Source organism: Triturus cristatus, chromosome 1_1 (assembly GCF_964204655.1).
Source record: "Triturus cristatus chromosome 1_1, aTriCri1.1, whole genome shotgun sequence".
Taxonomy (NCBI): Eukaryota; Metazoa; Chordata; class Amphibia; order Caudata; family Salamandridae; genus Triturus; species Triturus cristatus.
The window spans coordinates 513556114-513584025 of NC_140579.1; the positions used below are offsets into that span (position 1 = coordinate 513556114).

A 27912-nucleotide genomic window follows, 5' to 3' on the forward strand; every position below is an offset into this window, starting at 1 on the left:
ACAATGCTATAGTGATGCTTGCCTTGTGTAGGCCACACTCAGTTTTTGGTCACACATGTGATGGTAGTTACATTGTATGTTTGAAGTCATGAGCACTGTTGTGGGCATTTGTCACAGACTACACACTGTTGTCATGATGTTAGGGCGGATGTATTTTGCTGACATACCTAATGTTCGTGTATGATGGATGTGTGGCGCATCACCCATCCTATGGGTGAGGGTGGCAGTAGTGCTGGGCAACAGGTCCCCTATGGGTGGGGGTTGCAGTAATGCTGTGCAACATAGTCACTATGGGTGGGGGTGGCAGGAGTGATGGGCAACATAAGCCGTATGAGTGGGGGTGGCAGGAGTGATGGGCAACAGGTCCCCTATGGGTGGGGTTGGCAGGAGTGCTGGACAACATAGTCACTATGGGTGGGGGTGGCAGGAGTGCTGGGCAACAGGTCCCCTATGGGTGGGGGTGGCAGGAGTGCTGGGTAACAGGTCCCCTATGGGTGGGGGTGGCAGGAGTGATGGGCAACAGGTCCCCTATGGGTGGGGAAGGCAGGAGTGATGGGCAACATAAGCCCTATGAGTGGGGGTGGCAGGAGTGATGGGCAACAGGTCCCCTATGGGTGGGGGTGGTAGGAGTGATGGGCAACATGAGCCCTATGAGTGGGGGTGGCAGGAGTGATGGGCAACAGGTCCCCTATGGGTGGGGGTGGCAGGAGTGATGGGCAACATAAGCCCTATGAGTGGGGGTGGCAGGAGTGATGGGCAACAGGTCCCCTATGGGGGGGGGGGTGGCAGGAGTGCTGGGCAACATAGTCACTATGGGTGGGGGTGGCAGGAGTGATGGGCAGCAGGTCCCCTATGGGTGGGGGTGGCATGAGTGATGGGCAACATAAGCCCTATGGGTGGGGTTGGTAGTGATGCTGGCCATGCAACCCCTATGGTGGACTGTTGCTAGTGGCCAGGATATGGATCCCCTGGATGTGTGTGACATTTTGCGGGTACGTGTCGTTTGTTTGTGTGGTGGGTGTCTGACTTACCGTCTGCGCCGTCCGCATCTGTTCCTGATCCGGTCATAGATGTACAGTACTGGTATGACCTGCGCGATGGGATTCATGATGTGTTCATCTCGTACACGCTGCTTGTTGCTCCGTCTCGTACCCGTTGCAAGCTGGTCCGTCTCATAGCCGTGGATTGTGTTCTGGCGTGAATCGTACCTGATATGATTCTTTTGCAGATCCGGTGACGTGCTGTACGTGGCGACCCGTCCGGCGCGTATGATTTGCACATCGTACTTGTCCGGCCGGAAACCGCTGTGGATACTGCTTCCGGGCGACTCAGTTCGGCGTTTGGAGGTATGGCTCGGACGGAGAATGAAGCTTGATTAACAGCCTACGTGTCGGTCGTATTTTTGTCAGTTATGCGCATCGTACTTCCTTGCCCGGACGGACCAGCTCCGGGTACGAGTCGGTCGCAAGGTAAGGCTATGGACAGGTCTCGGAGAGCTGTCCGACCCGGATCGGAATCGACCCCTAAGACAGATTGAAGGTAAGGCCAACGGACTCCGTCATAGGCCTTTTTTGCATCTATGGTAAAGAGTAGAGCTGGACTGTGGGATCGCTGCACCTTATGAAGGATGTGGCAGAGTCTCTTAGTGTTGTCACTAGAACTTCGTTTGCGTATAAATCCCGTTTAGTCTGGGTCCACCAGTCCCTGCATGTATGGCGCCAGCCTGTTTGCTACATTACTAGTGAAGATCTCAGCATCATTTTCTAGCAAGGATACAGGGAGATATGAAGAGCATTGCTTAAGATTCTTACCTGGTTTAGGGAGTACAGCAATCGTAGCAGACTGCATCGAGGGCATCAGTGAGCCGGTGGAACTAAATACATTTTGTAGTCTATCCATCACCGGGTCCATGAGGGTGCTTAAGGTTTTATAAAATTCTGGACTAAAGCCATCTTGACCAGCAAAAGCTCCTCAGTGGTTATCTCTTTATCTAAGATTGCCAGGTGTGTGGGGGGGATCCGGTTTAAAGGGATTGTGTCTAGGTTTCTCACTATCTCTAGGTCATCAATCCTGTCAGCCGAGTATAAAGCACTGTAAAAATGTTTAAACTCCTGAACAATCTGCTCATCCTGATCAGCCAGCGTACCATCAGACCTCTGAATTTCATCTACCCTACGCTTGACTGCTTGAGAACGGAGTTGAAGAGGCAGTAGACGTCCCGCTTTATTTCCCATCCACATAGTACTTGTGTTTAATACGTAGCATTTCATATTCTGCCCTATCCAAGTCTACGGCTTTAAGTTGCTTCCTAGCTAATGGAAATTGACGCTAGGCTGCCAGTGCGTTTATGGACAGTTTTGGACTCCCTAACTGTATCTTCGAGTCATAATTGTTTAGTGCCCTGTTCTCTATTGAAACTTGCTGAAATGGCAACAAATTGACCCCTAACCACTGCTTTTAATGTGTCCCATAGCAAGGACACTCTGGTGTCAGGTGAATCATTTACCGCTAGGAAAGAAGTCAGTGTATTTCGAGTCTCAACTAGCGTGGGTTCAGAAGAAAGAAGGTTAATGTTGAGCTGTCATGAATGAGGGGGCGGAGAAGAGTGGGGAGGGGGCGGAGAAAAGTGGGGTGTTGAGAATCTGAGGATAAGAGGTGAATGATCTGACAGGGCAGTCACTCCAATCTCAACGGTATGGGTTGTCATCGTGATATGTGGAGAGGTGAAGGAATCATCTAGGTGAGTGTATGTTTGATGGGCAGAGGAAAAAAATGTGTATTCCTGTGTAGCAGGGTGCATATGTCGCCAAACATCCGAGAGACCAAGTCAGCCAGCCATTGTGTTAAGCCCCCTGAATCCGCTTCAGTTTGTCCGTGTCTCTGAATGGATATATCTAAATGCGTGTCCCTAACTATATTAAAATCTTCTCCAATTAATATATCCAGATCCGCTGTGGCAAGAACATTACCCCACCGCCTCATTGAGGAGCCTCTCCTGATTGTCATTAGGAATATATATATATTGGCCACTGTGAATATAGGACCTTGAAATCAATACGTAGGGCTAAAAGTCGACCACCGATTTCAGCATGAGTTTATAGGACACTGCCTGGAACATGTGTCCACAGGAGTATAGCATCCCCCGCATATGTCTCCGCATAAGCAAGTGAGTTTCCTGAAGTAAGCATTCATCACATTTAGCATCCCTGAGGAAAGAAAGTAAAGCCAAACACTTCACTGGAGCATTCATCCCCATACATTAAGGCTAAGCATATTTACCATGAGTCAGTTAAGTAATGTATGGTGCAGATATCCTTATTCTGAGCAGAAATGCTGGATCTCACCCAGTCACATACAATGAATACCCATGCGTAGTTGACGAACATAGAGGTCGCCATAAGAGAGAGAAAAAGAGAACAGAAGAAAGCACGTAAGGATAAAAACTCCCCCAGGAACTCAAACAGTCTAACTATGAGGGTCCATGTCCACCGGTGATTCTCCATGTAGTCGTGTTGTTACATTGAAAAAGCTCCACGGCCCTAAAACAAAGCACATTCTACAGAGGCCATTACTGTATCCTGAACCAGCGTGCACAAGAGAGAAATGGTACGGGAGTCACCTTGCATTACATAAATTCACCTCAGTGAACACTGCCTGCTCCATACTTATCGTCCCTTCGTTGCAGTTGATGCAGCAGTTCTTCTCCTTCTCTGCGGATCTCTGATTCTAAGCGTTTAGGTATCTTGGAGGACTTAGAGAGGGCAGACCGGTGCAGACCCACCGGAGAGGACCTCGCCCCCAGTGGGGAGGATTGTGATGTTGAGTCCCTAGACAGTTGAGGTTCTTCCATTATGGATTGAGCTTCCTCCAAGGAGCAAACACTCTGCGTTTCCCCATCTCACACAGAATGGAGGCAAAATCGATGACCCCACCTGTACCCAATACCCTTCTCGCGGAGCAAATCTGTCAGTGGGCGGTGGGCACAACGACGTTGCAGGGTCGTAGGAGAAAGATCCTGATGTATCCAAAACTTGAAATTCTTGAATTCAATTACGGACTTGTCTCGGACAGCTGCAAAAATAGACTCCTTCTGTTTGTAGCAATGCATGCACATGAGAATGTCCTGTGGTTGGCCAGGTGAATTGGTAGGTCGTTCGGCCCTATGCACCTGTTCCAAGACAATGTCACGATCTCCCAGATCAGGGGCCACCTGACAAAAGAGGCAAATCACACACTCCTTGATACTTCCAGTGATTGCCCGCTGGGGAACACCTCTAATCCTGATATTCAAATCTTCCAACTGATATTGGAGTTCCATGTTCATGTTGTGTAGCTCAATGAGTTCTTGACGGTGGAGATAAACTTCAGCCATCCGGGAATTGGAGGTTTGCTCAAGAGTGTCAACTCTCTAGCCAAGCTCTATGATATCCCTCTTAAGGTCCTTCCCCTCCAAATGTATTTCCTGTTTTAAAGTAGCTAAGTAGCTAGGTCCTCCTTCAAGGATTTGAACAAATGGAGGAGCACTGAACACAATACAGGAAGTCCAATTATATTTTATAATCAACAGTAGTTCACAAAGACAGCTGTCTTTGTGAACTATTCTCGATTTTGAAATAAAAGACTAAAATAAAAATATAATTGGACTTCCTGTATTGTGTTCAGTGCGCCTCCATGTATTCATATCATTGTGCGAATCTGTAACCAGAAGCACCAAAAGGTGACAGGTGCCGGAGTATTGTGCACGACCATCCTGATAAGGCAGCAGAAAGATAGTGAAGTGCTAACCCATTAGTCCGTCACCTTGTATCAATTTTGGTTTATTGTCCTCCTTCAAGGTCCCAAAGAGTTGCTCTAGAAATGTGTGTGTCACTGGGGTATCCTCCGCCAGCCAAGGTCGGGATGAGGCAGGGACAGAATCTCTAGCCTGCTCCGCCATCTTCCCTGCAGTTTTGAGACAAGTTCTTTTAATGTCCCATCCTTCTCCGGCAGGTGTTGAGATACCATAACATCGAGTTCGGAGGTTTACCTCGTCTGTCATGTACCATGCGCAGCCGGGTCCCAAGTCCAACCATGTACGCACAAGGAGATCCTGTATCACTAATAGGCCATAAAGCAGAAGTTCCTCATAATGGAGTAGACACTCCTCCCCACCCCTGGGGGGTCCGATCTACAAGGTGTGTAGGGGGCCCAGACACTGCATACATAGACAACAGGGGCCACCTCTTAGATGCAGCAAGAGCAATTCAAGCTAGAGGCCCACCTATCTGTCACCAAAAGCCCTCCACAAAATCACAGGTAGTGGTGGTGAACGTGGCTAGTCAGTCCCTGAGGGCGGAAGTACTCCTAAAGATCAAGTCAGGCTAGTGCGTGTTGTATTTTAACTTAATCGCCGCTCCGCAGCTGTTCACTTTCAGTAGCGGTAATAATTAGCAGAATCGGGCCTGGTGCCATGCGGCCACACGCATATAAATAATGACACGGACACCGCTGTGATAATTACTTTGCTGGCGCGTGTCTGCTCTGCCGCAGAGATAGTGCCCACAGCTATTTATTGGGCACGTTCCGCTCTACGCGGAATAAACTAAAGTTACAATACAAGCGGGGAGAGATGGACTCTCACCTCTATGAAATCGCGATACCAGTGGAATGTTCCACATGATATCGCGAGACACGACATAACATTCCTCCTAAACAATGAAAAAACAAAACATGCTGCATGAGTATATAACGTTATCATTGATAAAACACACTTTAACTACTCACAGCCTTCTGATTAGATTTCCAGTCCACATCAACATCAGTCCTGCAGTGAAAATCTCAAAGTTGACTAGAAGGTGCTGGATTTCTTCACAGACTGTATTGAGTGCGATCACCTCTGCACCTGATGTCCTCCGGAACAGCTTCTGGCACTTCCACGTTGGGCGGGGATGGCCTCGGTGGGCCTTGGGTACATCTAAGTTCCTCTCGGCAGTAGTGATTCACTCCCAGTCTATTCTTCCCATTGATGCTCCCCATCCTCATACGTTTCTCTGTCCTGAGTATCATATGGGGCATCATAATATTTCTTGAAAAATGAGATGTTTCTGGTAATCGGCTCCAATCCCTTCTTAGCCGTGACCTGTGTACCTTGAATGCGAACGATGCGCCATGGGTCTTTCACAAAATGTAGCTGGAACTTGCTTCCCGGATGTCTATTTTGAACCAGGGCCATATCCCCCACTCTAAGGGTCGATGGCTGGGCCCGCCGTCTGGTGCTTACTTGATCATTGGCACGTCTTTGCTGGTGCTCTACAGCACTGTCATTGATCCCTTTGGGAGTCCATTGTGGGTGATGAGGAATGGAGTCATTCACGACCCTCCCCATGGATAGATGTCCTGGAGCACACCCAGTGGTCACATGGGGCGTCTGCCTGTAGTCACGTAAGAACTAATATATCAACTGTTCTACCAGATCTCCATTGGCTACAGCAATGCGGATGACCTTGTTTAATGTCCGCATAAACCGTTCGGCCTCTCCATTCGCCTGAGGCCACTTCCGGGTTACTCTCCTGTGGATGATTCCTTGCAAGGTCAGGTAGGATGCAAACTCCTGACCCTGAAGAGGTGGACCATTGTCGGTTCTGAGTTCTTTGATCAATCCGTGTGTCGCCATTACCTTTTCCAGTTTGTGAATCACCTCTCCTGCAGTTAAAGAGGTTAGCTCCTCAATCTTGGGATATTTTGAGTAGTCATCCATGACCACCATAGAGTGTCTGCCATCGGGTAGACTTCCAAAATCCATGCTCACTCGCATCTAGGGGCCCTCCGGACGCGGCTCTGTAATGATGGGTGCTGGAGAATCTGGTTCACTGGTTGCCTGACACCATCTACAAGACCTTACCACTTCCTCAACTTTGCTAGCCATGAAAGGAAACCAATCCTTGGTCCACAACCTGCTTTTCGTTTTAACCATCCCTTGATGGTCAGCATGGGCCAACCCAACTACACGGTCTACCAGAGCTTTAGGAATCACCAGCCGGTGACCCCAAAGAAGACATCCATTTGGGTCGGCACTGAGTTCGGTCCTCACAAGGTATAGACTTTAAATCATCTTTCTGGCTTCCGGGGTAAGCCTTGTCTCTGAGCTGACGCCATTTGTTCATCCTCACCGTTTCTAATACCTTCTGCAGACAGGCATCTTGACTGGTGGCTTGACACTGGTCCTTTATGGAAATGGGAAGGGGACGTGATCGGTCTGAGACATATCTCACGTATGCTTCAGTCTCCTCAGCTTCCTTCATTTCACTTTGCGTGACAGCACGAGGATGTCGAGATAGATAGTCTGCCGGGTTACTGGACCCCGGTTGATACTCAATCTTGCAATGGTAGTCCTGCAGTTGCAGCATCCACTTTTCAATACGAGGTGGTGGTTTGGATGCGGTTCCGGCAAATAAGGGGATGAGTAGCTTGTGATCTGTGGTGACTAGGAACGGTTTCCCATAGACATACAGGTGGAAGTGTCAGCACCTCCAATGAACAGCAATAGCTTCTTTCTCTATCTGGGAGCACCGTTGTTCAGTGTCCGTCAGGGACCGGCTCGCAAAAGCCACAGGAGCCCACGCATCATCATCGGTCTTCCGTTTCAGAATGACAGCTCCTAGCCCTTTTGGCCCTGCATCAACTGCGATTTGAGTTTGTATTTGTGGATCAAAATATCTCAAGGTGGTAGAGCTTGACAAGGCTTCTTTGGCGTTTTGAAACACAGCTTGTTGTTTGGGCCCGTGTCGCAGGGGACAGCCGCCTTGGTCACTTCTCTCAACGGTATTGTCAACGATGACAGGTCTTTGATGAAACAACCACAATAATTGATCATGCCTAGAAAACTACGCATTTCCGTCACATTGGTTGGAGCGGGAGCTTCTTTAATGTCTCGGACCTTCACAGGATCCGGAGAGATCCCCTCCGTGGAGAAGGTATACCCGAAGAATTGCAGTCTGCTTTGGAGGAATTCACACTTTTCCTTGTGCAGTCTTGAATTCTTTGGAGTACTAGTCTCAATCGGTCTTTGTGTTTAGTGATTGACTTTGCATGGATCAAAAGGTCGTCACTCACGTTGACAACTCCTGGAAGGTCAGCCAGAAGCTCCCTAATGGTGTTCTGAAACATCTCAGCGGCACTCGATATTCCGAAGCTCAGTCTTCAGTAACGCCTCAGTCCGACATGTGTCGAAAACGTCGTTCTGTACCTGGATGGTTCATCTAGAACTAGTTGATGATATCCAGCCCTCAGCTCCAACTTTGAAAACCAACAGGCCTCGCTCTCCTATGAGATCATCGATCATTGGAGTGCGGTGCCGTTCACGTTTGATTGCGGCATTGGTCATCCTCATGTCAACACAAATTCTTACCTCCCCCGGTTGCTGGGTTTTCGGGCAACAACGATGGGTGACACCCAGGGAGTCCGACCTTTTACTTTCTCTATGATTCCGGCATCTTCAAGTTTCTGTAGTTCCTTTTTGACCAGGGGCCTCAGATGGAACGCGACTCGCCTGTGTCAAAGGGCCACTTGTTGTATGGAAGAATCAATATGGAGATGTACTTGTTTGTCCTTGAAGCATCCAATTCCTACAAGCACCTTGGGGAATTCTTGTAATATTTGACTCACCCCTTCTTGATGGATTCCAAAAGCAAATTTGGCTATCACATGGGCCGCCACCGACTTGCAACCCAGCAGCATCCCCCGTCCTTCCTCCGTTACATATATCACTGTGTCCACTTTGCTCCGATCATATTCCAGGGTAGTTTTAAACTTGCCTTTGATCACAAGAGGCTTGGACTGTCCATAAGCAAACACTGTGATCTTGGCCGGTGTCAGGGCTGCTGCCTGTCTCATCTCCCGATGTTTGTCTCGGGACATGATGTTAATGGTAGTCCCTGTGTCTACTATAGCCGTTGTCACGTGTTTCCCCACTTTGATCTCATATTGTGGTAGTGGACTCCTGGAAGTAGATGCTGACCCTACTGTGAACACCAAATGTACGATGTGTTCCTCTTGGGCGTCCTCGTCCATGTCGCTGCCAGGCAGTGGTTGTGAGAAAGTGCCATCTTTCTTGCATGGTATGCCTCCACTTTTTGATGAATTGCTGAATGTACTTTGACTGAGTGTACCCTGGACTCCTGCCAATCAGGTGCCCAGGGCCTATGTTCCTTCCCTAAAACACAAAACACAAATTGGCAAACCCTGGCCAAATGTCAGCCCCTGATAAATGGTACCCAGGGCCTTGTGACCAGGGAAGGCCTCTAAGGACTGCAGCACTCATTGTGCCACCCTTAGAGGCCCTGTACCCTTACACACACACACTGCCCTTGCAGGCTGGGTATCTGGGTACAAGACAAAACAAAGAGTCGACATGGCACACATCCCTGTGTGCCATGCCCACCACCTACACTGCCATGGCATACATCAGCCACCCCTATAGCTGGGTGCCCTATGCCAGTGGTGTGGGCACAGGAGCAGGAGCCCTGTGCCCCTACAGTACCCAGGTCCATTCCTGGGCACTGTAAGTGCAGTGCTGCCATTTAAGAGCACATGGTGCTGCTCGTCAAACACGAACTTCACAGCACCATAATGGCAACACTGAAGACTGAGAAGTTTGGTATCAAACTTCTCAGCACATTAAACCCGCACTGATGCCAGTGTGGGATTTAATGTACCAAGCACCCCAGAGGGCATCTTAGAGATGCCCCCTAAAACCTAACCTTCAATCCACCTCTGTTCTGAGGCTGCCTTGGCTGCCACACAGCAGACATGTTGCTGGACCCCTTGGTAGGAGAGCCCCTGCTCTCCTGGGCCTGCAATGCACATCCTGGGCGAGGTGCTAAATCTCCTCCCCCAGGATGGACAGGGGGAAGCTTCAAAGGCATGCCGCCTCTGTGAGCTTCCCCAGGCCACTGCAACCCCCCACTCTGGCGGGAAGCTTGGCCGGAAACCCCAAATAAGGACAGGGGATGTGCCAGCCTGCCAACCCCACCCCTCAGGTGGGGGAGGCGAGGTGAAGCACATCTCCGGGCTCTCGCCATCTTGAAGATGGGAAGCCCTGCCCAATCAGGGTTAGGCTGGATAGGGGTTGTTCCCACCCCAAGACAGGGACCCATTGGTCCCTGCCCTTCACCTACCTGTAACGCCCCTAAATCTAGTATTTAGGGGCACCCTGAACCTTCCTTCCCCAGATTCCAGATTCCGAAATCCGAAGAAGAGCTAGAAGAAAGAAGACCTGCCCTGCAGCTGCTAAAAAGAGGAAGACACCAACTGCTTTGGCCCCAGCCCTACCGGCCTGTCGACCCTCGAACCTGCTCCTGCTCCAAACCGGCATCTCTTGTGGCCAGCAACCTCACAAACCCCAGAGGACCTGACTACCTTTTGGATCTAAGCCCCTGGGACTCCTATGAGTAGAGGCTCTACTCAAAATCTACTAATAATCCCTGGCATCAGCCCGGAACCGCGAACCCTTCACACTCTGCACCCGCCAAGCCTGACCTGTGCCGGAATGAACAAAGACCACGAGGACGACCCCACGGCGACTGTGACCCCGAGTCTGGCACCCAAGGACTTCCCTCGACGCTCCTGAAGAAGCCTGCAGCCTCAGAACCAGGTGCCCCGCCCCCAACCGCGATCAACTGACAGTAAGCTTTCCCGACGCCAAAAGGCACCCCGTGGCCCCTTGTGCCCAATCCCGGGGTACCTACCTATCCTCCAACTACCCAACTTACCTCTCGAAGTGGTGGTGGCACCTGAAGAATCTTCGTCCCCGAGCTTGCAGTCTTTTTCTAAACCGGAGCTTTCCCATTGAAATCAATTGAGCGCCCGAAGGCTCAAAAGCACCCTGCACCCAGCCCGGAACCTTAACTCTGCCAGTCGAGTACTTACCTTTAAACCGATAACTCAGTTTTCTCCATAGGGTAACATTGACTGGTTTTTCCTGAAATTTCTTTTAAGTGTGGATTTTTCAAAACCTAAAATATTCACCAAAAATCAGCCAAGTAACGAAAACGAAAATACTCACCTGCTATTGGGTGAGCTCCCAGTGCCGGATCTTGGTGCCCAGCATAATTACTTACCTGTTTTGGATAAAGGTCCCAGTACTGAGTCTAGGCACCCAGTACTGGATTACAAAAGTAACGAGAACATACTATACCTGCAACGTGAAATTACTGCCATAGGGAATCATTGACTGTTTTCTATGAAATATTTTCTAAGTGTCAACTTTTAAAATAGCAAAATACTATCTAAAAATCACCACAGTAATTGAGTCGACTTTTATCACTTGTTTCTAAGTACTGTCCCAGGACTGAATCTAGGATCCAGTCCTGGAATTCCAAAAGTAATCTAAAAGTAATCTATTGCAAATAACTTGAAACTTCCATTGCACTCAATGCATTATTGTGTTTAGAATTGTGTTGCCTATTGCAACAACTTGTAATTATTTTAAAAAGTCAATTGCATATTGCAAAAGTATTTACCTACAGCATCTCATTCTAAGAAAGTATATTTTAATACCTATTGTTGGTTCTAAAATAAAACAAGCATATATTTTTTTTATATATAAACCATTGCCCTAGAGTTCAGTTAGTGAGTGTGTGAAACCATTTGCTGACTGAGTGTGTGCATCAAAATGCTTTACACTGTCCTCTGATACTGCCTTACTGCTCGACCAAGCTACCACTTTAGAGAGTAAGGTTATAATCTAACTTTAGCCTCTGCCAAACCTCTGGGGTCTGTGGACTCTGTACACACTGTACCTATTTGGGAACAGTATATACAGAGCCACTTTCTCACATTGGTGGATCAGCGGTGGGATACAAACTTGCATTTTGTTGGACTACTTAGTCACCATCTGATCACACGACAGAACTCTTAAAATTGCCTTTAGAATTCTGATTGGTCTATTCCAAAATACTAAAAAGTCTTGTCAGGGCCTTGCTTAAGTCCCATTAGAATTTTAGAAAAATAAAAGTCACTATAGTCAGGGTAGAGGATTAGAACTGTCAGGTTGGAATGACTCAAACAAACCCAGCTATTAGTGAAAATAATAACATGGACCTGGTGGAGGAGCTCGACCTCACACCTTACTTACACTTGTCTTTCAAGGAATTGAGGTCCCTATGCAAACTTAAAAATATACCAATGGGCCTGTATCCAACCAAACTAGGGCTCCAGGAGCTCTTGGCTGAGTATGCTAAGGACCACCCATCTGAACATGGTGATGGCCAGTCAGATGAGGAAAGGGAAGAAGGGGAGGAGGTGAATGACCCCCCCCCCCCCCCACACTATTCTCTAGGGAGGAGAGGGCACCCATACCTTTCAATTTGAGAATTAGCATCTGGGAACCTAGAGATCACACAGGTGACTCTGGTACCAGAGAGATCACTGGGGGACCCACCAGTGAAGAGGACAGCCTTTTAGCAAGGTTGGCCAAAAGATTAGAGCTAGAGTCCAGGCTCCTGGCTCTAGAAAAAGAAAGGAGAGAGATGGGTTTAGCACCCATCAATGGTGGCAGCAATACTAACAAGCATTGGCATAGCCAATAGGTCTCGCCATTGGGACCTTATAAGTATTTAGTTATGCAACACAATATCATTCGGTCCCGACTCCGACCAGAGACCTACAATGCCTCTGGCCAGCGTGTAATGTCAAGTTTAGACCACTGTCTGGTCAGTTTGGTGCGTGGAAAACCCAACCAGTAGATGATCAGACCAAAGTACAGGTTTGGAGTCCTTAACACCAAATTGGTCAAGTTGGTAAATATAAGGTCCAATATAGGTCCTTTATTGTGTGTAAGGAGTGTAACTAACTGTGCTAGCTGTATTGCTTTTAGATCTGTTTAAGTTTTAGTACTTGTGTGCAGGTGTTATCATCCAAATTAATGTTTTGGTCGCCCAGAAGAGTTTTATTGTATTTTTTATATTGCAACATTTATACAGCGTTTACTACCACTTTGTGTGGCTCTGAAGAAGTTGCATACATGGGTAGCACCCTAGGGTGTGTGTCTGGTTGTGTGTTGTGTTGTAAAAGAAGTCCAGTGGCGGTAGTGTAGATTATAAGAAGAAGGTTTATTAGATCTTAGTAATAAGTAAGTAAATAGATAAGCCCCAACAGGAGCAGCATCCTTGCTGCATAGCCGGTATCTTCAAATGAAACTCAATACAAACACTCTAAACATGCAACATGGCCTCACACACTGGCTGATCAGCAGGGACTTGGAGCACTAGGTTAGATGTATTAAGTTAGAACATGATCTGTTGCCTATGTTCAAATCCTGTGAGGAAAGTGTTTCCATGTCCTGCATGATGACCACACGACTAATTCTGTCTAAACTCAAGATATTGGTTTTCTAAAAGTTTTTACTCGCATTGCTAAAAAAACAAAAACAACAAAAAAACTTTGATGCTTTAGTATCCCGCATCAAACTTGTTAACTATGCAGTTGCGTTGGGAATGGGATGCATACATCAATGATCTCACCAGCAATAGCACCGCAAATACAAGCCTCAGGGGCGTATGGACGTTGGACGTGCCTAGCAAAAAAATCTTACTGCGGGATATTCAGGCAATGCAAATAATGATACTCCTAGCTCATGCGCAGTGCCGTCACTCCTGCAACTCACCCAAAATCCCTGCCCTGCACCTTCAGAGCTGCCCGCCTGAGGTGAGTCAGTGCGGTGCCTGAGATCATTAAACCAGACCGCACCCTCCAACCAGCCGCCATCTTAGAACAGGAGTCATGTTCGTTACACCAACGCAAAATGTCAAAGCACATAATACAGGGCAATAAACAAAATATCAGTAAAAACATCGTTTTTAACATGTATTTTCGTGGAATACTTTACAAAAATGCTACCTATCAGTAGTATGGTTCTGTACTTTCACAATTATACGGCAATAGGTTTCACACTGAACAAAACAAATATACTCAAAATACTGTTTGAAGTTTCACAGAAATAAATGCGGCTGATATTAAATCGCATAAATGAACTCATTTAAAGATGTCCGCCTTCTTGTGAGTAAAACGGAGGAATGTCTGTGTATCCGGATGTGCGTCATCTTGCAGAGTTCTGAGCTCTGTTTTCTATCTGTCACTCTCCGATGTGCGGCTTAGCCGAGTCTGAATGGGGAGCGTGCGCTGGGCTTTCGGTTGCGGGGCATGGACCTCCCAGGCGCGCACAGTGGCTTCTGGCTGCTCGCTGTGTGCAACCAGAAGAGAAGCTACGGAACGGACAATTTGTGTTCACTCGGGATGCCAAAGCCGCCATGGTACACGCACTGCCTAGTTCAGTACTTGCTTATATGTAGCATTGTGCAGTAATGTCATACAAGACGCTGTTCAGTTATGGTGCACAATTCACTTTTCGCTTACTGGCGCATAATGAAAATTAAAGTGCACGTTAAAGCAAAGGGTGCTCTCAGCTTTTAAGAGTGCGTCTTAGCCACCATACATGCCAACGTTTGGAAACCAAGCGCCCGCAATTACGTTATTTTTCCTCTTTCCTCTTTTAGAGCCGTCTCAGTTGGACTGTCTCGCATGGCTGGTTTCTTATCTTTATGGGGCCATGTGTTTGGCCCCATAAAGATAAAAAACCTTTTACGTCAGCAGTAAGTCGGGGCAGCCAGTCCAACTGGGACGGCTCTAAAAGCGAAAAGTGTACGTCACGAAACGCTCCTTTCCAATGGCTGGCCACCGTTTAGCATAAACGGTGACGCCAGCCAATGGAAATGAGGGGCGGGGCTTAAAGCCTACTAGAGAAATCTAACCTAAAACATTAAATGTCGCCAGCGAGACTGCGCATGTCTGCGCAGTCTTACGCCAGGCGAGACCTAAAAAGAGGTAATTTTAGTGTCTGCGGGGGAATAAGGGCACTGCCTAACAGGAGATGTGGAATAAGGATTCCCACCTAATACTCGGAGCATACAAGAAGGAAACACACAACCCATTGTTTGATAACATAGCTAGGGCTTCTGCATTTACAAAAAGAGATCAGAACAAAGTATTTTATTTTTGACACCCTCACCTCACTACGCCACTGGAGTCAAGCTATCCTGGCTGATGACGGCTGATAGCCAGAAACCGGTCCTAGGATGCTTGATTCCGGTCCAGGGAAGACATGGCTTGGCAGTTCGGGCTGGACTGTTCCCATGAGGCACAGGGTCAAGACTGATTTGCATATGGCCATGTCTAAACTGGGGTGGTGTAGTGGGCAAAAGAACGATGGATTTAACCCAGATCTCTTGACTGGGGGAGAATGTATGCATTGTCAGCATTCCGTCCATCATTTGTTTGTTGTAACGCTAGATCAGAGAATGGACACCAGAATCCACGGGATGTATGACATTACAACGCGTGTCATTACAACGCGTGCAGTTACATCGCATGCTTTACAACGCATGCGATGTTACCACGCTATGCCATTACAACGCAAGTCTTTACATCGACTTGCACTAGATGGCGTGCTAACATTAGAAAAGTGTAATTTACTATTCCAACTCCAGTCCACGTAACAGTAGGGAAGGTGTTGGGATAGTAAACTACACTATTTGTAATGTTAGCACGCCATCTAGCGCAAGTCGATGTAAAGACTTGCGTTGTAATGGCATTGCGTTGTAACATCGCATGCGTTGTAACACATGCGATGTAAAAGCTGCGCGTGGTAAAAACCGCGTTGTAATGGCTGTTCCCCGAATCCACGAGGTCCTACCATCAAAGCAGGTAGGCATGTCTTATGAGGAATAGAATGGTTCTTCCAGCTCTGCAAATAACTAAGTGCAATGCTACAAAGATTATGGCTGTTCTATACTATGGGGTTTGAAGAAGAGATATCACCTCATTCACTTAGGATGTAGGCACAGTATGGACTGACCTTTGGCCGCCCTATCCAAGTGCTGTTTGATGCTTCTCTCTCTCTCTCCTCCAGTCGCTGAGCAGTCTGCATTCTTCCAACCTGAAACAAGTGGCATTGGGTGAAAAGATTCAAGATAACGAGAAACGTGCACCGAAGAGTTTACACCAACAATATTCCCATAAACTGAACAATGAGATTAGACTCATTTTATGGATGGGTTGTACCCCCAAAAGGCACCACCACTGCAGTGCAAGGCGACTAAGATCTAAGAGTACAAGTCGATGACGGATGGCATTGTGAGAAGGAAGAAGGGAGAGAAACTCACCATTTACCTAGGCCCCGATCAAGGAATATGACTGAGCTACGGAGATTCCCAGGATATAATCCGTATAGGGAGGAGTGGTGCTTATTACAGCTAGATTTCCCTTTCCTGGCAGCCTGTAGAAAGCCAGCTCTACTGAAATCCCTCCTTCCTGAGCGAGAACTCCTGTAAGAACGTATGCGGTCTACCTGCCCCCTGGTGTTGCAGCACTGCACCTGTGATCGCATCACATTCCTTGAATATTCCATGAACTCAGGAATAAATAAAAGCAAACCAGTCTAAAAAGGGTTTGAAAAACAATTGGATGTCCACTGAGTTTATAACCAGACCGTGAAAATAAAGAAGAACCAATGAAGATTCGGGTTTGACTACTTTACATTGCCAGTGCACAGATCAGCTCATTCCTAGCTGTCCATATTGCCCTCCCCTTGAGTTTGAGTGCAGCCCATGTGTCTGTTAGAGATACCACACTGTAAACAATCCGGAGGTTCACAACAATAACTAAGCCTGTAGCAGGAAGAAGTCTTTAGATTTGCCCTAGAGCACCGAATAGATCTTAGTATAGCCCAGGGCGGCTGTGTGAGCAGAGCAGTGTAAAAAGCCCCCCCTAGCTCCACACTCCGGCAAGCATCGCACTACACCCAATATGTCCCTGCTGAAGAAAGTCGCTTGACGTGAAGGCAAGTGGTACAGGGCTGGACACCTGCAGAGACCGCACTCTTGCTAAAGTGCCTGACTAGATGGAGCACATGTTTGACACAAGCAGTGAACGCTGCCGAGTGATGGAAATGCAGCTTCAACGAGATCATGTTGGCCCAAAACTGTCTGCTTCACTCGGAAAAAAATATGGTCATGGCCAAATATATATGAAGGTGTGTGCCTGAGTTCTAATAACCGTGGCCCTGGGCATATGTAGGAGCAACAAACATTGTTATCACTGCATTTATGTCTACATGCTGCCGGTGTGTAGTAGTAAGGTGGGTGGAACTTGTAAACACTGTGCAGGCAGATGTAAAGAACATCGCCCAAGTGACCTCTCTGGGAATATGGATGTGAAGCTTTGACGATCGGTCTTATTGTAATAAGTATTAACAAAGTCAACAGGTCTCGACTATGCAAGGGCTATAGGCTTTGTCAATATGTATTACCATAGTGTACACCAGTGTGGCTACCGTTCAGCATGGCTAAAAGTTAGTAGGGTAAAGGAGTGTGGCATAGAGTGTCAAAGTGGAGTAGAGTGGAATGTTATGGAGTGGCGTACAGTGGTGTAGAATTGAGAGGCACAGGTGGAGTGAAGTGGAGGGGCGTGGAGTGTTGTGGAGGGAGAAGAGTGTCGTAGAATTGAAGGACATAGGATGTCGTGGAGTGACAGTGTCGGGGAGTGGCGTAGAGAGTACTGCCTAGAGCGGAGTAGATTGCCGTGGATTGGTATAGAGTGGAGTAGTGTAGGAGAGTTGAATGGCGTAGAGTGCTGTTGAGTGAGGCAGAGAGGAGTGTGTCAGAATGGAGTGGAATAGAGTGTCGTAGAATTGAAGGACATAGGATGTCGTGGAGTGACAGTGTCAGGGAGTGGCGTAGAGAGTACTGCCTAGAGCGGAGTAGATTGCCGTGGATTGCTATCGAGTGGAGTAGAGTAGGAGAGTTGAATGGCGTAGAGTGCTGTTGAGTGAGGCAGAGAGGAGTGTGTCAGAATGGAGTGGAATAGTGTGTTGTATGACAGAGTGGAGTAAAGTGGAATGGAGTGGCATAGAGGGAGTTGCATAAAGCGTCAGAGTGGAGTAGTTTTGTAGAGTGGCATAGAGTGGAGTAGAATTTAATGCAGTAGAGAGTCAGAGTGGAGTGTCGTAGAGTGGCCTAGATTGGAACGGCGTAAAGTACAGTGATGCAGAGTAGATTCGTGCAGAGTGCATAGGTTTCGAGCACAGTGGTGTAGAGTGCATTGGCGTAGAGTGCAGTGGCGTACTGTAGAGTGGTGCTGAGTAGTCTGCAGTGGCATAAAGTGCAGCAGCGTAGAGTAGATTGTTTCAGAGCAGAGTGAAGTGGGTCACGGTAGAGTGGAGTGATGCAGGATAGAGTGCAGAGGTGTAAAGTAGAGTGGCATAGAGTGCAGTGGCTTAGAATAGTAGCACAGTGCAGTGCATGGAGTGCAGTGGTGCAGAAAAGATTGCAGTGGCGTGGAGTGATGCAGAGTGTAATGGCAGTAGAGTGGTGCAGAGTTGTGGGGTGCAGAGTAGAGTGCTGTGGCAGACTGCAGTGATGCAGAGTAGAATAGAGTGGTGTAGAGTGCACTGACGGAGCACAATGTTGTAGAGTGGCATAGCGTGCAGTTGTGCGAGGAGTATAGTGGCACTGAATTCAGTGGCGAAGAGTGCAGTCTTGCAGAGTAGATTTTTGGAGACTGCAGTGGCGGAGTGGAGGGATAGAGTAGAGGGGTGCAGACAGCAGGGGCGCAGAGTACAGTTGTGCAGCTTACAATAGAGTGGCTTAGAGTACAGTGGCATAGAGTGTTGCAAGTAAAGTATAGTGGTGTAGAGTGTAGTAGTGCACAGTAATTTGTATAGAGTGCAGTGGCGTAGAGTGCATTGTTTTTGAGTAAAGTGGTGTTAAGTGCACTGGCGTAAAAAGCAGTAGTTTACAGAAGGGTGGCTTAAAGTATAGTAGAGTAGTGCAGCATACAGGCATAGAGTTCAGTGGCAGAGAGTGCAGTGTTGCAGAGTAGACTGTCTTAGAGTGCAGTGGTGTATAGTAAAGAGGCGTGCATTACCGTGGAGTTCAGTGGTGCAGAATAGAATAGAGTGCCACAGAGTGCAGTGACGTAGAGTACAATGGCGTAGAGTGCAATGGCGTAAAGTGTTGCAGAGTAGAGTATATTGGCGTAGAGTGCATTGGTTTTGAGTGCAGTAGTGCAGAGTGCATTGGTTTTGAGTGCATTAGTTTTGAGTGCAGTAGTGCAGAGTGCATTGGTTTTGAGTGCAGTAGTGCAGAGGCGCAGAGTGGAGAGGCGACGAGTGAGGTGGTGCAGAGTGGAGTGGCGACGAGTGAGGTGGTGCCGAGTGGGGTGGCGCCGAGTGGAGTGGCGCCGAGTGGAGTGGCGCCGAGTGGAGTGGCGCCGAGTGGGGTGGCGCCGAGTGGGGTGGCGCCGAGTGGAGTGGCGCCGAGTGGAGGGCAGTAGCGCCGAGTGGAGGGTAGTGGCGCCGAGTGGAGGCCAGTGGCACCGAGTGGAGGCCAGTGGCGCCGAGTGGAGGCCAGTGGCGCCGAGTGGAGGCCAGTGGCGCCGAGTGGAGGCCAGTGGCGCCAAGTGAGGTGGTGCCGAGTGGGGTGGTGCCGAGTGGGGTGGTGTCGAGTGGGGTGGCGTCGAGTGGGGTGGCGCCGAGTGGGGGGCAGTGACGCCGAGTGGAGGGCAGTGGCGCCGAGTGGAGGGCAGTGACGCTGAGTGGAGGGCAGTGGCGCCGAGTGGAGGGCAGTGGCACAAAGTAAATTTGTTTCAGAGTACAGTGGATTGATGCATGGTAGAGTGCAGTGGCGAAGAGTAATGGCATAGAGTGCAGAGAAAATTAGAGTGGCGCAGAATAGATTAGAGTGATGTAGAGTGCCGTTCTTTGAATTCTCCTACCTGTCTCCTGGCCTTTGGTTCCTGTGCCTGCATTTGGGAAATCTTCACGACCCCCGCTTCGCGGGCGCCGTTCACCGGACTCTGGGGTCGCTTTGAGGACACGCTGCGGGACTGCGAGGCCCAGCAGGCTACTTGCTGTCCACACCTGCTGCCTCTTCCCCAGCGGACACGCCCTCTCCTGGCTACATAAGCCCAAGAAACCACTCGCTCTACGGGTGCCGTTCTTTGAATTCTCCTACCTGTCTCCTGGCCTTTGGTTCCTGTGCCTGCATTTGGGAAATCTTCACGACCCCCGCTTCGCGGGCGCCGTTCACCGGACTCTGGGGTCGCTTTGAGGACACGCTGCGGGACTGCGAGGCCCAGCAGGCTACTTGCTGTCCACACCTGCTGCCTCTTCCCCAGCGGACACGCCCTCTCCTGGCTACATAAGCCCAAGAAACCACTCGCTCTACGGGTGCCGTTCTTTGAATTCTCCTACCTGTCTCCTGGCCTTTGGTTCCTGTGCCTGCATTTGGGAAATCTTCACGACCCCCGCTTCGCGGGCGCCGTTCACCGGACTCTGGGGTCGCTTTGAGGACACGCTGCGGGACTGCGAGGCCCAGCAGGCTACTTGCTGTCCACACCTGCTGCCTCTTCCCCAGCGGACACTCCCTCTCCTGGCTACATAAGCCCAAGAAACCACTCGCTCTATGGGTGCCGTTCTTTGAATTCTCCTACCTGTCTCCTGGCCTTTGGTTCCTGTGCCTGCATTTGGAAAATCTTCACGACCCCCGCTTCGCGGGCGCCGTTCACCGGACTCTGGGGTCGCTTTGAGGACACGCTGCGGGACTGCGAGGCCCAGCAGGCTACTTGCTGTCCACACCTGCTGCCTCTTCCCCAGCGGACACGCCCTCTCCTGGCTACATAAGCCCAAGAAACCACTCGCTCTACGGGTGTCGTTCTTTGAATTCTCCTACCTGTCTCCTGGCCTTTGGTTCCTGTGCCTGCATTTGGGAAATCTTCACGACCCCCGCTTCGCGGGCGCCATTCACCGGACTCTGGGGTCGCTTTGAGGACACGCTGCGGGACTGCGAGGCCCAGCAGGCTACTTGCTGTCCACACCTGCTGCCTCTTCCCCAGCGGACACGCCCTCTCCTGGCTACATAAGCCCAAGAAACCACTCGCTCTACGGGTGCCGTTCTTTGAATTCTCCTACCTGTCTCCTGGCCTTTGGTTCCTGTGTCTGCATTTGGGAAATCTTCACGACCCCCGCTTCGCGGGCGCCGTTCACCGGACTCTGGGGTCGCTTTGAGGACACGCTGCGGGACTGCGAGGCCCAGCAGGCTACTTGCTGTCCACACCTGCTGCCTCTTCCCCAGCGGACACGCCCTCTCCTGGCTACATAAGCCCAAGAAACCACTCGCTCTACGGGTGCCGTTATTTGAATTCTCCTACCTGTCTCCTGGCCTTTGGTTCCTGTGCCTGCATTTGGGAAATCTTCACGACCCCCGCTTCGCGGGCGCCGTTCACCGGACTCTGGGGTCGCTTTGAGGACACGCTGCGGGACTGCGAGGCCCAGCAGGCTACTTGCTGTCCACACCTGCTGCCTCTTCCCCAGCGGACACGCCCCCTCCTGGGAGGACCATTTAATTCAAACAATTCCCCGCAACGCGGGACGCGCGCGGGTAGTCGCCGGGCTAAGCCCGGGCAAAGGGCGGGCCATCCGAGGGCTGCCGAGGCTGGGCTGGGCCTACCCTCTTAGTTTGTTAATTTTGGTATTGTATTTTGTTATTTTTACTTTGACTGATATCTTCTCCCCCGGTACATAGTCAAAAAATTAATACTGTTTACTTGTTATTATGTCCTTACGCTCAGGGAAAGAGAGACTGGTACAAGTCCAGACTTCGTCAGGGGTGGTAACAGGTCCCCTTGATGCTTTCCTAATTAAAGCGACGGGTATCTTAGAAAAAGAAATCGCCTTCGTAGAGAAACGTCTATCCCTAGACCTCATAACGGGCAAGCGATCTTCCCTGGGTCGAATTGCTACAGCGATCTCCCCTAACAAAGTGAGCGCTAAAGTCCCCAATACAAGCCAACATCAGGATCCTGATTTAGTGCCGGTAGGTTTATGTCATAATAAGGATGAACCCATTGTAATTATAACAGGTGATGGCTTGTTTTCTAGCGATTCTATTTTTAGTGGGGAGGATGTTGCCCTACATACTGGTAGTCCAGCTCAACCTCAAATATCCAAGGGGGTTTCCCAAACTATTAAACGTCGTAAAAGGAAAAGAGTGAATAGAGTTCAAAAGGGAGGTATATCTAAGATCCCCAAATCTAATACTACAGTATTGAATCCACTGGCTGATCCCAGCTCTCATTCTCCCATACCTGTATTAACTGACACTAGTCCACATTGCCCGTTGGCTACAGGTAATGAGAAAGACTTATTAAATAGAATGGAAGTATTAGTTAAATCACTCATGTTACCCCTACTCGAACGCACTAGATTGATGAATGCAAAAATGGACTCGGAGGAAATAGTTATCGCTAACAATGATATGCTGAACAAATTAACAAATAAGCAAAATACGTCTAAAACGTTAACTATTACCCCCAAAATTTCTGGGACGGGCGTAAGCACCAAACCGGTAACCCAAGTTCCTGACGAATATCCTAGTACACAACCATCGACAAGCTTAAACACTAAGGATGTTAACATTGGCAAGGAATCCAAGGGAAGTGTAAAGGCAAAATCAAAGTCTAACCATAGCGCCCAAACGTTGAGGAGCCAAGAGAATCCCCTTGCTGAGCCCGTTAAGAAGGATCTTAAACAGAATGTCCACTGTATTGACCTTCCTCCCGAGGCCACCCCATATACAATAATTCTGACGGGAGTATCGGTCGTTAAAGAAGAAAAATCTGAAACATTTAGGGAGCTCAAAAATAAAGTAGTCTTTTGGTTGAATAAAAATAGATCTCTCCCACCGACCTCTGTTACGGAAATCCTTAATGTCAGAAGAGTAAAATGGGTGGGGTATTGCCCTAAAGACCTAGAAGGGGATTGTATTATAGTTAATTTTAGGGACTCATGGGCGGTGGATTTTATACGTAGGGAACCTAGATTAGGTAGGATGGGTGATGTGCAAACTTTGGACCTTAACTACTTCTATCCTAAAAGAAATAGGGGTCCTCCTACTATACCTATGTTTAATCATCATAGTAAATCCAGGGGTAGATTCCTAAATGGATTGGCACCCTATACTCCTTATCCTATCCCCCATTTGTTTAATCGCTTTGAACCACTCTCTGACCTAGAGTGTATTGATTGACTTCCTCCCAATAATGGTGGGGTCAGTCTACCAGATAATAATGTTAGAGTTGGTGAGGGTTTTAATAATATTGACCTAGCAGAGAGGGACGAGCGGGGTCCAGTAAAGGGGGGAATGAATCAAGCAAAATTAAAATTTCAGGACACTGGGTTGAAAATTGCATCATGGAATATTGCTGGACTTAAGGGAAAGTTAGGATCGGAGGATTGGACAGTTTTTATTGACAGGTTTGATATTTTAATTTTTCAAGAAAGTTGGGCACCTGATCCGTTATTTCGGACAGGTTACTTAAACTTTTTTAAACTGACAATACAGGGGAAAAAAGGAAGAGCCTCTGGGGGCTTAGTTATATGGGCCAGGCAAACTAATAACTATAGGATAGTGGAAGTTCCAGTTATGAACCCTGATATTCTGGGAATAAAATTAAGTAGGGCGGACCACAAGAGCTTGTTTATTATAAACATCTATGCTCGTGGCCTACCTGGGGGGAGGTGTCCTGCAATTATTGATGAGTTGGACTCATACCTTGAAGTAATTGGGAGGGATAACCCCATATTATTAGCAGGGGATCTGAACTGTACATTTGAACCCTTGACGTGTGAATGTCAGGATATACAGGAGGAGGAAGATGCAGTCTGGAATGTTCCAGTCCTGGCCCTAAATCCCATCAATAAGGCAACTGAGGCGGCTTTACACTGGCTTGCCCTGTGTTTGGAATGGGGGCTAAGAGCGGTTAATGGTCGCTCCTTTTCCGACAAAAATGGCCAACCAACTTTCGATAATGGGGCCAGTACTAGCAGAATTGACTATATTTTGTTAAAAATGGAGTATTGGTCTCTGTTGGATGATATGGAAGTTGTTGCTCGGCCAGAGAGCGACCACAATCCTTTAGTCTTAACTTTGAAATACTTAGTTGGACAAGGTGGGACAGCTGTAGCGAGGTGTTATACAGCAGAGACACTTCTTACTAATGATAGACGTAGGGTCCGTTGGCCTAGGGTCTTGGAGGACCCCGATTTGCTGCAAGAGTTATCCCTGGAAGTATCTTCTTCCTGGGGTGTACTTCAGGATCTGCCCATCGCTATAGGTACATTACATCAGATTAGTAACATACATGACCAGCTATTTGAAAAATTAAAAGTCCTACTCTCTAAACCTGCAAACTCTGGGAAAAGTGCTGCTATGGGATCCCGTCAGAAATGGTATAATAAACCCTGTAGGGAGGCGCACAGCGATTTGATTAAAGTCATTAAATCAAGAGTTAGCCCTGATATTAAAAAGGCCCGTGTGAGGTATAAAAAGGTTCTGTGGGAGGCGAAGCGAGAGTGGGATGAGTCCCATTGGCAGGACCTCTATGAGGCCTGTCTATCTTCCAACCAGATTAAATTCTGGGAGGTGGTGAATTGGGGCAGAAACCCAGACTCGCAAATTCCAGAAAGTCATGTCCCCACTGATGCCTGGGTGGACTTTTATTCTTCCCAGTTCAAAGGAATAGTGAACGTACCTGATTATGTGGTGGAAACTTCGATACAATTGCATGCCCCACTATGCCAATCTTTAATGTTTCTGAATGAGGATACAGAATTGGCATTGGGTCTGATACATTCGGGAAAAGTACCCGGCATGGATTGCATCCCGGCAGATCTTTTTAAATTAGACCAGCGGATCTGGGTCCCTTATATTACGAAGATTGCCAACGCCATTGCCAGTGGGGCCAGGATTCCTGATTCATGGAAATGGGCGGAAATCCTCCCAATTTTTAAAAAAGGGGATCGTTCTGCCCCGGAGAACTACCGCCCTATTAGCCTTATAGACACCCTACAGAAAGTTGTAGCAAGGATGATCCTTGCGAAAATTCAGATGTGGATGGAGAACGAGAGTATTCTCTCTCCAATGCAAGCGGGTTTTAGGTCTAGTATCAGCACTATTGACCAAGTATTCAGATTTATCCTGATATACTGGAAAGTAGTGCTACTGGGTGGAGGAACTATATATGCTGCCTTTGTGGACCTTAACTCCGCTTTCGACCTTGTGCCCAGGGCAAAGTTATGGGCCGTGCTAGGTGATATAGGGATGCCGCAGGACCTTCTCGAATTAGTGATAAGACTACACATGGGCAACTTTGCTAGGGTTAGGTGGGGGAGACAGGGTCAGGTGACGGATAGTTTTCCTGTTACTCGTGGAGTTCGCCAGGGGTGTGTCCTGGCACCCACTTTATTTTTGTTATTCATTAATCAAGTGGTTCGTTTCTTCTCTGAAACCCCCACTGATGCCCCAATTTTGGGTGGTACTAAGTTCCCCTTGCTCATTTTTGCAGATGATACGTTATTCCTCTCTAAGACTCGTAAGGGTCTACAGACAGCGATTAATAGATTTGAGGATTTTTGTAAAATAAATGATCTGCAGGTTAATGTGAGCAAAACTAAATTTATGGTACTAACTAAAACTCGACCCTTAAAAAGTCATGTTAGTATGAATGGGGTTGAGCTTGAACAGGTGGATGTCATGACCTATCTTGGGGTGATTTTAGATTCTCATCTGCTTTGGCAGCCCCAGGTGGACGCTCTTTGTTTAAAATATGCTCGACTTACGGGTACCCTAATCCAGGAGCAGCGAAAATCGCTGACTAAAAGGGTAATGCCAGCCCTAAAAATATATAATGCAAGGATTAGTTCTGCCATATTGTATGGTGCTGATCTCTGGGGATATAAGGATTTAACCCCTCTGGATAGAATACAAAACAAATTCCTACGCAATCTGGTTAGTTTACCCCAATCCACACCAATTAAACCCTTATTGTTGGATATGGGTTGTAAAACAGTTAAGGAACAAGCACGGTACCGGTTGGTAGCATTATGGAGACGTATTTGGACCACGCCAGAACTGGCCCTATTTGCTAAGGAAATTCAAGATGTAAGATCCATTTCGGGTTATGTAAAAATTCCCTGGTTTAGAGAAGTAAGGACAATCTTGGATAATATGGGACTTAGTTTACTGTGGTCTGACCTGGGCACAAATGCCTTTCCCTCTACCAAAGACTTTAAAATGCTATACTGGGCAACTGTTAAACAACAATTAGTCTCGCAATCGGACTCGCTTACACTAACGGGTCAGTTCCTAGTACATAAGCTGGATCCCCTTATGGAGGATTACTGGGATGTAATTACGAGGAGCCTAGATAGAAAATGATATCATCAGTTTAGAGTGGGGTCATTACCCCTGAGATCTTTTACTAAAAAGTGGCAAGGCCAGTCAAATGAATACTGTCCATGGTGTAAGGAAAACAGGGAAAGTGTTGGTCACTTTTTCTTTGCCTGTCCTGCCTACTCGGCGCCAAGGTGTAAATGGCTAACGCCTATCTGCAAACGGTTGAACTCCAGGCGGTGTGCAGATGCATTGTGGGAATTAAGATTTAATACTACAGAGATTATCATTATTGGCGTGGCGTAATTTTTAGGGTGGGCATGGATTATTAGAGCCAGATAGGTCTAATGTACCATGATAATCTTTAAATTATATGTATTCAAATTTAAAGTTGTAAATACGTCTTGAAATGAGGTTTAATAATCTTTTATGAAATGTTTTAATGATTATAAACAGTTGGTTTTAACTGTTTAAACAGTTTTTTATGAAGTATGGTGTATGTATTACATTTTTCTTTTATAGACTGTCTTTTATGATGAAATATCGAAATAAAGACGTATGAACTGATGTAGAGTGGATTAGATTGGCATAGTGCGCACTCAGAGTGGAGTGGTACAGAGTAGAGTGCATTGGCGTAGAGTGCATTGGCACAGAGTGCAGTATTGCATTGTATAGAAGCGAAGAGTGACGTGGAGGAGTGCAGAGTCGAGTACAGTAATGCAGTGTGGAGTGGTGCGGAGTAGAGTGGAATATACATTGTGTGGTAGCACAGTGCCATTACATGTATTCATGTCATAAACCTCTTCAGAGCGTGTGAAATCATCTAAAGGGAATGAAGGGTGGGTGGGTCGTTGCCAAGGTAGAGCCTATCATTTTGCCTATGGAGTATGTTTGCTACATTTGATTACCAGAGTTGCTTCGAGCGTAGCTACTGTAAGAGGGAGCGGGATTGGGCTATGCTTAGTTTCCCAAATGTATGATTACTAGAGAGCCTTCAGCAAACATTTGCCACTCGGGTTTGAAACGCATACCGACCTTAGTCAATGGGCACATACAGATATTGAGAATTACAGAGGCCTTAAACAGTCTAGTTTATGGTTGGGTGATAGCATGATTTTAAAATAGATCACATCTCCGTGGATGTGTCTGGCTGTATCCTCCTGGTCTTTCCCTCCTGCTTGCATTTTAATGTGGGCACTGTCTTTGGTAGGCTGCATGCATTTGTTCTAGTAGATATTCCACTTCAGATTTAACTCCTTGCTTCTTGTTTGCCAGATGATTAGGATTAGCCAATAGTGATAGAACGCTGCTGCTGCTGCAGGCATTTTAGATCTGCTCTAGAGACCGCTTTAGCGGTCTTCCCAGTCTCAAGTAATCCTAACAATTAATAAATAAAAATGCATACATATAAACGTACACTGAGGGACTTTGTGTCTGCCCTTTTCATCGATTTATTTGTTCAACTGTCATTCACATTTAGTTTCATCAAACCAAAGTTACAAAAGGGGACATGGGTCACCACACCACAGGAACTGAAGAACACCCAGAAGGAAAACAGGTGCAGTGCAACAAACTAAATTGGCATTCTTCTTTTTTTTTTAAGAACATACATGGCATGTTGCAGTATACATCAGTTCCCTGAAGACATACG

The 27912-nt window shown here is 47.7% G+C and overlaps 1 protein-coding gene and 1 long non-coding RNA gene across 7 annotated transcripts in view; one reads left to right on the forward strand and one right to left on the reverse strand.

Annotated features, from left to right (window-relative positions):
• Nucleotides 1-27912, forward strand: part of LOC146870509 (leucine-rich repeat-containing protein 37B-like) — a 1537525-nt gene that overhangs the window by 1117900 nt on the left and 391713 nt on the right. The window lies entirely within an intron of this gene.
• Nucleotides 1-27912, reverse strand: part of LOC146870510 (uncharacterized) — a 151347-nt gene that overhangs the window by 7185 nt on the left and 116250 nt on the right. For all 3 annotated transcript variants that reach the window (XR_014978296.1, XR_014978297.1, XR_014978298.1), the window contains one exon: nucleotides 15890-15970. This is a non-coding gene — a long non-coding RNA (uncharacterized LOC146870510). The remainder of the gene's footprint in view (nucleotides 1-15889; nucleotides 15971-27912) is intronic.